The following is a 13,152-nucleotide window of genomic DNA, read 5'->3' on the forward strand; positions in this document are numbered from 1 at the left end:
TGGGATGGGGGTGCCTGGGTGGCTCAGTCGGTTGAGCGTCCTATCAGGTCATGATCTCGCAGTTTGTGAGTTCAAGCCCCGCGTCGGGCTCTGTGCTGACAGCGGGAGCCTAGAGCCTGCTTCGGATTCTGTGTCTCCCTCTCTCTCTGCCCCTCCCCTGCTCACACTCTATCTCTCAATAATAAATAAATGTTTAAAAAAAACGCTTTAAAAATATATACTGGGATGTACAAGGTAATTTGAAGATTGAACTACACTACCATTCCCAACAAATAGTTTTGCCTCTCTTCTGCCCAAAGGCTTATAAAAGGCAATTTGTCAATCACTACAAAACCTCTTTTTTTTTTTTTAATTTTTTTTTCAACGTTTATTTATTTTTGGGACAGAGAGAGACAGAGCATGAACAGGGGAGGGGCAGAGAGAGAGGGAGACACAGAATCAGAAACAGGCTCCAGGCTCCAAGCCATCAGCCCAGAGCCTGACGCGGGGCTCGAACTCACGGACCGCGAGATCGTGACCTGGCTGAAGTCGGACGCTTAACCGACTGCACCACCCAGGCGCCCCCAAAACCTCTTCTTAAAAAGTTTTGTTTTGATTTTGAACTATTGTATCATTAATTTTATTTTAACCGGAGTAATCAGTGTAGAATTTAAAATTCAAATAGCACAAAACAGCTAACAATGAAAAATGGATGTTTTCACTTTCCATCCTTTTCTACACCTGAGTCCTACTCCTAGAGGCAAATCTTCAATTTCTGTGTTTCTTCTTTGCCTTTAATTCCATGTTCTAAAATAATGCATGCCCTGCTGTTTTTCCATTGATAATTTTAGGTATGGATTACAAGGATTTAGATCTCTCTCTCTTAGCTTTCCTTAACACTATCTCCCAACCAAGTTAGGCCAGAATTTATGATCGTATCAACAGTAGAGTTACCCTCACAAATGACATGCAAACGAGCACGTACTATGGTCATTTCCTTGTGGTGTTGTACCAGGTCCTGGAACCAGGCTCTGGAACTAGACTGCTCAGTTATAATCCCAGCTCTGTCATTTGCCAGACAGGTAACATTGGGCAAATTACTCACCTTGTGCTACCACATATTAATTTTTTTAATGTTTATTTTTGAGAGAGAGACAGAGTGTGAGTGGGGGAGGGGCAGAGAGAGAGGGAGACAGAATCCAAAGCAGGCTCCAGGCTCCAAGCTGTTAGCACAGAGCCGGACGTGGGGCTCGAACTCACAAGCTGTGAGATCATGACTTGAGCTGAAGTCAGCCGCCCAACAGACTGAGCCACCCAGGTACCCCTCATATTAATTATTTTCCAGTCATCCCAATATCTCCGCCACAAGACTGTTGATAATCCATTCGCTGAAACAGATTAGTCCCATCTCCCCGCTGCTCCCCTCTTTCTTGGAGCCCCACTTCCTTCCTTCCCTTGCAGGTGGGTCATTTGCCAGACCTGTCCACAGTCACCCTGCTGCTCCTCTCCAGCTCTCTCTGCTAAGGAGTAATTGTGGCATCTTCTTTCTTGGTTTACCCTGTGGTTTTGCTGCAACCTTTTCACTGATAGCTTCCTGAGAAAGAATAAAAAGGAAGGTGGGGTGTTTGTTTTGTGTTTTTACCATTTCCTGCATGACAAAATTATTTTAAAAAGCAAATGTTTTATCCTTATAATTGATAGTTTGGAAGGAAATAGAATTCTAGGTTGAAATACATTATCACTCAGAACTTTTCAGGCTTTGTTCCAGTCTTCTAAGATTCAGTTGCTATTAAGAAACCAAAGACCATTCTTGCATATTTGACTGTTTCCCTCCTCTCTTTTGGAAGCTTCTAGAATCTCTTTCCAATTTCAAGTGTCCTCAAATTTTTCATGACCTACCTGAGGTTTTGTCTTTTTTCACTCATTGCACTAACTACATCCCTGTGCCTTTTCAATAGGGAGACACACAAGTTTCAGTTCTGGAAATTTAAAAAATTGCTTCTTTGATAATATCTTCCCTTCATTTTTTCCCCTTCTCTTTATAGAGCTCTTAATTATTAGCTGTTAAACTCTGGAGACAGATTCCTTATTTTTTCTTATCTTTTCCCTCCTTTTTCCTTTTTTTCTTTTAATTTTGTTCTACTTTTGAGAGTTCCTTAACCCTTACAAACTTCTATTTAATTTTTAGTTTCAGTTTTTGTATTTAATGAATAAGAATTATTTCTTGTTCTCTGATCCTTTTTGAAAAGTGACCTGTATCTATATTATGGATTGAATTTTATTTTCACATCTTTAATATATTATAATTTTTTTTAAGTTTACTTTTGATTTCTGTATTGACTCTGATCCATCTAGGTCCTCTTTGTCTATCTGAGTTTTATTTGCTTATTTTGTTTGTTTTGGTCTTTATGTCTCTGGTTCTTGTCTGTTCATTTATATGTAAGAATGAGCTGCTCAAACAATGCTGGTACTGAATGCATAAGGGGGGTGGTAATTGACAGGGACCACTGTAGGTCCTTGGTGGGTGGATGACCTACCCTTTCCATTGAGGAGCACAGAATGCTTACCTAGAAGCTTTTTTTTCTGTGGTTATCCAGGAAAAAAAATCAACTTCTGCCAGAAATGGAGCAAGAGGGGAGGTGTAGAGGGAGCAGCATGGGTTTGACAACTGAGAAAATTATAAACCCTAGAAGTGGATAGAGAAAGAGTAGCTGAGGGAAGGCCATTCCCAGCATTGTTTTTCTTGATTCCCCCCATTAAGAACCTCCCTTGTTTGGTTTCTCCAGACTATAATCCTCTGGTGCCATCCATCCATCCATCCATCCATTCATCCTTTCATCCATCTGGTGTGTGTGTGTGTGTGTGTGTGTGTGTGTGTGGTGGTGGTTGTTGGGAGAGTGGTTTAATAGTAGCTACATGTTTGTATGGGGTGCAGGCAGAGACTGGGATCCATATCTTCCCCTAAATTCCATCCTCTGCTGAACCTAAATCATTCAAATTCTGAGCCTTTCTGGGGTTTTGCAGAGCGAATTAGCTCACTTCTTATTTCTCTGGATGACAGGTGCTTAGATTTTCCATTCTGTTTTTCCGTTTACATCTACCCTTTTCCAGTTTTCAAAAATGTATCAAAATCTTTTATCCATTACTGTATTTTTCCACTGGTTCTCCTTATGTTTATGAACTAATAATTTCCTCTGCTCCTTATCCTCCTCCTCTTCTTCTTCTTCCGTTTCTCCTTCTTCTTCTTCTTCTTCTTCTTCTTCTTCTTCTTCTTCTTCTTCTCACTGGGATAGGCGTGAGGAGAGGCACTACTGGCACTACTGGACCAAGGTGGGGGAAAGAAGGATGGTGTTAAATGCATGTGTCTATCCACTAGTTATCTGGCTGCCTGACAAAAAGAAAAGATGCTAGGTATGTTTTTTGTCCTATGAGTCAAACAGTCAGGTCCATCCTGATCAGGGGATCTTAGTGGAATATCACTTCAACCACCCTAGGTAGTTCCTATAAATTAAGTAATAAAATCTCATTTACCTTGTAAGTATTTGACTTTTTAAAATGTTGGAATCCCTTTGCAGAGGGTCCTCAAAATGGTGAATTGAGATTTTGTTAAGTTGGCAAGAAATTGATGGATATGAGAGTAGATTGTGTTCGTCACTATTTGTGATTTGATGCTATGGAAACCAACTTGTGTGCTCTTCTGAGATGAAACATATCCATTGTTCAGAATGTATAATGTAGTAATTAGCAACTTCTTAACATGATTCCAATAACTGTAAAAAAATTAGTCATTTTCCCTTCATCTTCTTTCTGTATACTTCTCAGGAAAATAGGAAAAATCGTAGTTTCACAGGAAGAATAAAATGCAGCTTCAAATCTTGGAAAAGAAGATGTCCACTTGTCTAAACATGCTGTCATAAAGATATTAGGGGTAATAATATTATGATAATAGCTTTTATTTATGGAGTGACCAGTTCAAGTATTTTGCTAAATTTCAAAAATATCTTTTTTAGGCATCAAAAAGCCTTATGTAATAGGTATTATCTACATGTTTACATGTGGAAATGAGGCTCAGAAAAGTTATGAGGCTCAGTGAAGGTCCAGAAGGGATTTGGACGACAGCCTGAACTTCCCTAAATCCTACGTACTCCATGTTGCAGTAGGGAGTGATGAAAAGGACATTCATTCATCAACTTTTGAAAAATTGTTGGTGATTTCCCTTAGGAATCATCTGTCTCCATAGCATTCATTCTCTTCTGCCACTTAACCTCAGGGAATGAAGTTAAGATATTTGGTGTATTTGTAACCAGATTTTCAAATATCTTGAGCTCTCTTTACGGTGCAAGCTTATCTGAAATTTCTTCTTTCTCATTTTTTTGGGGGGGTTCTGGTGTGATTTTTAGACATGGCTAGGGAGATTTTGGAGTTATTTCCTACATCTCTGATGAAAATCTGATTTGAAAAGTCTCCATTTGAAGAAAGTATAAATCTCACTGCGAAAAATCCTCTCAACTTTGGTTTTCTCCACACATTTGAAAATACCATTCATGACAGGATGGCTATGCTGCAATTCAACCAACATCCTATAAAGAAATTCAACTTGTCAAAACTGACTTGTTAAATAACCTTGGAACTGCTATCTGAATAACAAACTAGATCCGAACTTGGATAGCAAACTTCAGTTTTATGGGTCTTCCAATGACCTCATTGTTATAACAAATGAGTACATCAGGTTTCCTTATCCATCAGGAAAGTCCTACACTCTGTGTGTCAGATGACTCAGAAAACACACAAATGTCTCCCATGCTGAAAGATAAGCAAGTTCTGGATTTTCTCCATCTAGCGTCCCTTACAGCTATACGTCAAAGCAACATCATCTCCAAGTCAGGTCCTGACTCCCCAGCGTGTACTTCTCAGTTCATCTGGGCATCAGACCCCTAACTTCACAGAAAGCCTCCTTCCTTTCTTTTCTTTTCAGAAATATGCTATATGTACCGGCATGTAGTCATATAGGAGCATCAGTAACACTATGCAATCCTGTCCCTTTCAGGGATCCACCCCCCATCGCCCCCCTTCACCATGCTCTCCTGACTACAGTTGGAATATTGCCCAGATTCAAGGATGTCATCTCAACAAGCAGTATCTCCCAGCTGCCATGAGGGGAGGTAAAGACACACGAGCTCTTCATTGCCTTCCCAAGGCTGTATTGAGAAAAGGCAGTCAAGTGAGAATACTCTTGACATGGGATTCCTGGAAAGGCCCTACCAGCCATACCCCCTTTCAGGACTGTACCTCCTTCTCGTGCTCTCGACTTAACCTGAAGACTTCCAATCCCCACCACTTCCACAGATATTTGGCAATGTCTGGAGACACATTCGATAATCATAACTGGGATAGGCGTGAGGAGAGGCACTACTGGTGTCTAGTGGGTAGAGGCTAGGGATGTTGTTCAACACCCTATGACACTCAGAACAGTTTCCATAACAAAGAATTGTTTTGGGGGCGCCTGGGTGGCTCAGTTGGTTGAGCGTCTGACTTTGACTCAGGTCATGATCTCCCGGTTCGTGAGTTCGAGCCCCGTGTCGGGCTCTGTGCCGACAGCTCAGGGCCTGGAGCCTGCTTTGGATTCTGTGTCTCCCTCTCTTCTCCCCTGCTCACACTCTGTCTCTCTCTCTCAAAAATAAATAAAGATTAAAAAAATTAAAAAAAAACAAAGAATTGTTTTGCCCCAAACGTCAATAGTGCAGAGGTTAAAAACCCAATCCTAGGCTCAGAGGCAAGTAGACAAAATGTCAGGTGTCATATCTTCTGTCCCAATCCACAAATGGTTTATTAAGTGCTTTTTATGTGGCAAAGATTGTGCTCAATATCAAAGGAGACAAAAAGGAAGTTCACAAGTTAGAGAAGAAATAAAGAATGGTGGGGCAAGAGCCCTGACTTAGGCACCAGACTCCCTGGGTTCAAACTCCGACTCTATCACTTATGAATTGTGTGGAATTTGGCAAATTTCTCTTTGAGCATCATTTTTCTTATCTGTAAAATACCTCCGAACAGCATTTTGGATATTACAAGCTTGTGGTAATGTTTAAATGAATTATAATATATATAGAAGTGCTTTGAAAAGGCCTGCCATCTAGTAAGCTCCCCCACCCCACACATAGCCTTCCTACCACTTAAGGTGCCTGGAACACATTAGGAGTCTCTGAAATACAAAGAGTCCCGGTTCCCCTACAAAGGGATGAAACTCAGCAGCAATGGGGTTAATGGAGAAGATCATAGGGTTATGTTATGTTCTAGTTCTGACCTTGTCGAGAGCCTTGGCAAAATGACTTACATAGTCCTGGCCTCTATTTCCTTATGGCAGAATGGGGATGTCAGCACCTGCAAAATCACAAGCTTGCCAGAAGGATAAAATGAGATAATAAATGTGAAAACTATTTAAAAATGTATTATCCCAGATTTGAACTTTGAGAATAATGTTTATTGTTATATATTTTACATCTCTTGCATTCCCACATCTCTTCTAAAACTTAAAAACAAAAAGAATTATCCCTCTCCTTGAAAACAATCAAACTGGAAAAGTTTAACTTGTTTGAGGTCCCCAAATTTGTTTCTGGACAGAAGCCAATCAACTGAAATAATTTTCTAAGCTTTGCTAGGATATTTTCAAAATTCGCAGTGCTGATTCTCTGATTTTAAGAGATGAGGTTAGATATAACCTATCAATTATTTAAGCCAATTAGTTAAATACCTTCAGGTGAACAATCATCTGAACATGAGGCATCTCGTGAGTGACAGTCAAACCAAGTAAATAGCATCAGACACAGCAGGTGTTTGAAGCCTTAGGCAGACTCTGTTGTTTTGTTTTCCAGTTTCTGAGCCTAAAATATGGTGCTCCCCCTACATCTCTTAGTTCTGACTGCAGCTGGTGGATCTTAGTGTAACATCCTGACTTGAACCCACTCTGCTTCTCCTCTCACTTCCTGTTTGTGTCCTCTAGTGTGGAACCAGGCCCAGGTTTAGACAAACAAAATGATTTCTAAATCCACAGCCTTGTTCTCCCTCTCTCTCTCCCTCCTAAGCACATGCTGTTTTCTGTGATCTGTGACCAAGGGAACACTTTAGCTACACTCCATTTACAACACAAAAAATTACCTACCATAATCAAGGAATAGTCTCAGCTCTAGGGGAAAGGAGCCGTCAAAATGCATCACGATGGACACATGTCCACCTTGTAAAGCTCTCAGTAGAAATACATAGGAAGAGTGCATGACCCCTTGTGAAATTAATTGTCCAAACTGGGGATTACAGAGGATTAGGAGGGAGTAAATCTATGCTGTGCTGTGCTGTCACTGCTCTGTCAGGACAGAAAGAGCCCTGTTTTCAAGCACCGGTGCCTTTCTCAGATGTTAGGTTTGTTTTCACCAACTCCTTATACCTACAGTTGAAACCCTCCAGTTTACTTTTTTGGTCATCGTAGTTCATTTTCTCTTGGACCTGGACAGGAACGAATATGAGAGTCATCGGGGTGATTTCACAAGTTGGTGGTGCAATGTGGTATTGATGTGATAAAAGCCATTCACCCCCAACACCACCATTGGGACAATGACAAGGGTGAGACACTTCAAATTCTATTCCTGAACTCTTGTAATTCATAGTGAAGGCTGCCACGTCCTGTATACATCCTTTGGGGAATTTCCACTTTCACCCACCCTTTCTTTACTTCCTTTTTGCAAATCAAAGTCCGGGTGTCATGCAGAAGTGAGACTGACCGACTTTCCCAGCCAATGTACAGCATGATCCCCACTCAAAGCAAAATCAATCTTTATTTGTCATTCTCCCCAGAGGCCTTTAAGACTGTATTATTATGTGTGTGCAAATATGGTAATTTGCACACGGCCCCACCCCCAGTGGCAAGACAGGGCTCCGCCCTCAGGGGCAAGAAAGAAGCTAAGCCACGTGATCTAAGTCCACCAACCAGTCAAAGTTTCCATTAGGATGCTGGAAGGGTTTTTGCTCAAATTGCCCTGTGGCTGACTCAATTCTGTGTCTTCAACAATGGATGCTTTTATAAAGAACATGTTACTGGATTTTTGGTTTTTTGAATCCACTGCAAAGGTAAAAATTGATTTCCTTCGCTGCTTTTTCTTAATTCCAAATAATGCTGTGTGTACTGTTGCCACCTCAATGAGCAGGAAGACCATAATTTACCAGATGTGAGGCTATTAGCCCTTCATTTCCTGAAGCAATGAATTAGCAACTCTTTTTCCCTGTCACGGAAAATTGTCACCAAAACAGTCCAAGACACAATGGCAAATCCAATTAATGTTTTGTTCCTTCAGGAGGACCCGGCCTAAAAATGAATTGACTGCGTGAGAGGAAAATTGGAGAGGAAATTACTCTCAGTTCCAAAGGGGAGGGGGGAGGGGGGGCTGCATTAATAATTTAATGTTACATATACCGCATCACAAATGTTTCAAAAAATTACAGAAGGATTACCCTTTTCTACTAGTCAAGATGAAAAATCACAGATGATATCTTTGATTTTGCTTGCTCCAATTTTCTGGAAGAAAAAACTTCTGTGTCTCTTTTGAAAAAACAACAGCAGAAAGGTGAAGTTCAAGGGTTCAAGACTGTTTTAGTTGGAGTGGTGTTTGGGGGACAAAGAGTAAAGCTAGAGTCTGGAAACTTGAACTTTAAGATGAGCTTAATACTTTTAATTTGTGTTTTATTTTATATTTCATATTATGTCCAATTTTCTGTGAGTAACTTAATGTTTATGATGGTTAATAACTTGAGATGGAACATTTTGTTTACCTGTAGCTTCCCTTAATAGATAGTACATTCTTGACCTACTCTATAGAAATACCCTTAAGATTTATGTAGATTTATAATTTGCTGTTAGAAGAAAATGTTCTCTGAAATTGACTTTGCTATTTTCACTTAGTGGAATAATGGAAAATGGATAATGGAAAATGTACTTAAAATTTGATGAGAATAATGTAGATTAGAGTGAGCACAATGTAGTCCATGTTTCCAAATACATAGAAAATTATGGATATATTTCCCTTGTTTGTGCATTTAGTTGATAATCATTTCTAAATTATATGAGATTACACTGGAGATGTTTAAGGGGTGAAGGACAGCCCTTGTCCTTGAGGAACTTGGGACCTGGTGGAGAGACTAGAGGGGTGTCCCCGAAGCATGTGGAAAATAATTATCAGGCAGCACACAGAAGAGCAGGGCCAGTGTAGTAGCTACAGACATTGAAGTCAAGGACATGTGAAATGAGGAAAACTTGCTGTGGCCTAAGAACAGTCAGGGAAGTCTTGATTCCTTCCCTAAGAACTTTCCCAAAGTAAGGAAGAGAAAAGTGGGTGGAGGTAGGAAAGGAGAGGAAAATTGAGAATATACACTGAACACCATCTCTGAAAATCCTAATATCTTCCTTTAGATTTATGCACAGTTTCTCATGAGATTGAAGGGGCAATGAGAATTATTTAGAAGAAGTAGCTTTTATTGATGAAACAACACTGAAGAAAAGAGTTACTCTTTGCAGAATAGTATATAAAACTCATAATAATAAAATCATTTGTCAAAGCCTGAAATAAGAGGTGAGCATATGAACTTTTAAAGAGTCTTTATGGATCATCTTACATGAAAATGTTAAGGAAAATGCATCCCTTTGTTGGCTCTTGAAGACGATGAATCCTTGAAATGAAATATAGGAAATAGAACTCACTTCCTAAAACACGCCAATTCCACTTAGATCCTAAAAGATGCAAAAGTAGGTCTTTCACGCTTCAAGTTTTCTTCAGGTAAACGGTGAGGTAAATGGCCACATTTTCTATTTGTAATTTCGGGGTCTCCTCCTGGGCCCCAGTCTCACCTCCTGCATGAATTAGTCAGGCTGTTGTTCCTCTAAATAAGCAGTGACCATTCCCCTCTGTACGCATATGGCATTGCTGGTTTCAGTGCCTGGAGTTATTGACTCTGCTGTCGCATTGTATTGCATTTTCATTCAGAATCCTTCGAGATCTGGTTCAAATTCGATATCCAAGTTCTTCCCCGTCCCTTTTCAGCCAGCTAGTCAGCAACACTTCTAAAACACATCCAAAAAGCCCTGTGAGAAGTACAGAAAGGGAGGAGGGGAATATATAGCTCTCGCTTACAGAGAAACAATTCTGTTCGAAGTGAAAAAACTTATAAAGGGAAGACTACTTTGGAACACATGTCCAGCAGCACAACATGAGCCCCAAGGAAGAGCATAAATACTGAAGGAATTAGCTTATTCATTTGGAACTGAAAATGTCCCACCTCCTTGGTCATTAGCCATTTGAATCTATCAATCACACCAGTCAATTGAATCTTCCTTAGCTGTCATCATCATCAGGTGCCTAAGGAAAACACAAATAAATCAAAGTCAACACACTTTTATTTATTTATTCAGAGTTTAGGGGGAAAATGATATCACAATGTAAGTCCTGATTATGAATGAAGTATATTGAAAAAGTCTTACATCAAAAACTGTGTGTTGGCAGTTCCACATGACATCATATGATAGATACAAGAAGGATTTTATGTTGACACAAACTACTATTTTATTGCAGTTGTAGCAAATAAGTTAAGTCTCCTCTTAAGGACTTTAACAAATGTTTACCTTTTCTAGGCAATTACTTAACTTTCCAATTATCCAGAAAGTGAGCTCATGTGGACAGCAAAACACACTAAATGATCTGAACACATGGTATTAAAACTCAGAGAACTTTTGTTCTTTGTTTGTTTGCTTGTTAATATTGAATAAGGAGGTACAGACTTGACCTTAAGCATTTTTTTAATTACAAAGCTTCTTCTTTTATTTGAAACGAGCTGTACACTCTGCTCTCATAATCCATCCACGCATTTAAAAGCAGGTTTTCAACTGCCACAGTCATTAAACTCTAGCAACCTGGGAAAAGACATAGCTATACTATTTTCACATGCTTAAACTATCCAGAATTGATTTTTGTCTGTTTGTTTTCATTCCTGGGAGAATGGGTTGCCTGTGGTCACCAAGGCATTCTCCCTAGGATTCCATCATTGCTCTTGGTAGAATTTTCATTCCTTAGAACATTGCGAACATAATCAGTACTGTCTTGTTGCCCATATTACTTGATCAAGGTCAAGTTGGATATAGAGTCATTTATGGATCTTTTTTACTAATCTCTTTTCCAAAAACATATAGAACCCCTTATTCAAAGATACGCATCAGAACATCAGGATGAAAGAGGGCTCCACGATTTCATTTGTATTTACTGTAAGATCTAGGAATCTGGGTTCATGGATTGAGATCTATTCCAGCCTCCTGGATCACTGATGCACCTACTAGGCATTTAGGTTCCTGATACTAGAGTTTTCTCTGGAATCTTTCAAGATAATCTCTTTTTCTTTGACTTTCAATAGTTCAGCTATGGTGTGTCTAGGTAAAAATCTCTTTGGGATTTGTGTAGTTTCTCAGATCCATTGATAAATGTTTTTCATCAAGTTTGGGATATTTTCAGCCAGTTGTTTCTTCAAATATTTGTTATGTCCTTTTCTTTCTCTCTCCCACTGGGATTCCCCATTACACACAGGATTATTATGATTGGTAGTGACACACGGGTCTCAGGATTTGTTTAACGTGTCTTCAATTGTTTTTCTTTCTGTTTTCCAGATTCGATAAATTTTTTTGATCCATTTTCAAGTTCACTAACTCTTTCTTCATTCATGGCAAATCTGCTGTGGAATCGATCTCGTGAATATTTTGTTTTGGTGGTTGTATTTTTCAACTCTAGAAGTTTTGTCTGGTACTTTTTAATAGATTTGACTTCCTTATCAGTGTCCCCTCTATACTGAATCATTATTAGCGTATTTTCTGTTCTTTAAAAATTTTTTGAACATTATATAATACATGCTTTGAAGTCTTTATCTACTAAATCCAACTTATAGGGCTTCACAGAGTCCATTTTCATTGACTGCTTCTTTTTCTCCCTGAGTATTAGTCTTATTTTTCTGCTTTTTGCATGTTTTATTATTTTTTATTGAAAATTGGACATTTTAATTTTTTTATGTTTATTTTATTTTTGAGAGAGACAGAGAGACAGAGCATGAGCGAAGGAGAGACAGAGAGAGAGGGAGACACAGGATATGAAGGAGGCTCCAGGCTCTGAGCTGTCAGCACAGAGCCTGACGTGGGACTCAAGCTCACGAACTGTGAGATCATGACCTGAGCTGAAGTCGGCACTCAACTGACTGAGCCACCCACGTGTCCCTTGGACAGTTTAGATAATATAACAACTCTTGTTCTAATTTTATTTTTATCCTGGGTTTTTCTGTTGTTGCTGGGGTTTTTTGCTTACTTTCCCTTTTATTTTAATTTAAAAAAATGAACTAATCTAGGCTTAATCTGCAGAAACTATCATCCCTGCAGTGTATGGCTACTGATGTCTCTTCTCAGAGTTTAAAAAATATATATATTATTGTCCTTTTTGAGTCTGCCTTCCTAAAGTAACCCCTGTGTCTGTACAGTTTAGTGGTCAGTCAATGAGATTGGCACACATCGTGCTCAAACACCTCATGTCTACACTGCTCCCACTCTCTGTTAGTGGATCTGTGTTTGGTTTGGGGAATCCATTCCAAGTCTGGGCCCTTTTCATATCTGCCTCCATTCTTACTTTTTGCTGGGCCCTCTGAGGTCTCCACCTCATGAGTACAGGCTTCCAGACAGCCAAGGATGCATGGAATGCTTATCAAGGCCCTCAATGGCTATCTTATTTCCAGAATCTTCCTGTCTAGCCCTCTGGTATTCCACTACATCCCAACAGAAACCAAAACCTCAGGCTAGTAGAGCTACAGTCTTGTCTTTTCTCAGTTGCTTCTGGGCCTGGGTTTTCCCCCCTTCCACTCCAAATAAAGGTAGCTTCCTTCAACAGCAAACCTGCTGGTTTTCACAGACTGCTTTGCTATGTATTTCCAGTTCACTGGATTGATTATTTTTGTCAAATTTGTCCAGCATTAAAGTTGTTTTAGAGAATCAGGATTTGTTGATCTCTTCATTCCTCTATACCTGAACTGCTACATCATTCCTGATACTAGAATCCTATTCTTTGCAAGAGATGTTAAAGGTTTACCTGTGGTACTGGGTGTCATTCCTTGGTG

This window comes from Lynx rufus, unplaced genomic scaffold (genome assembly GCF_022079265.1).
Source record: "Lynx rufus isolate CCGP_SWC_20201006 ecotype Redwood Valley unplaced genomic scaffold, mLynRuf1.p SCAF_15, whole genome shotgun sequence".
Taxonomy (NCBI): domain Eukaryota; kingdom Metazoa; phylum Chordata; class Mammalia; order Carnivora; family Felidae; genus Lynx; species Lynx rufus.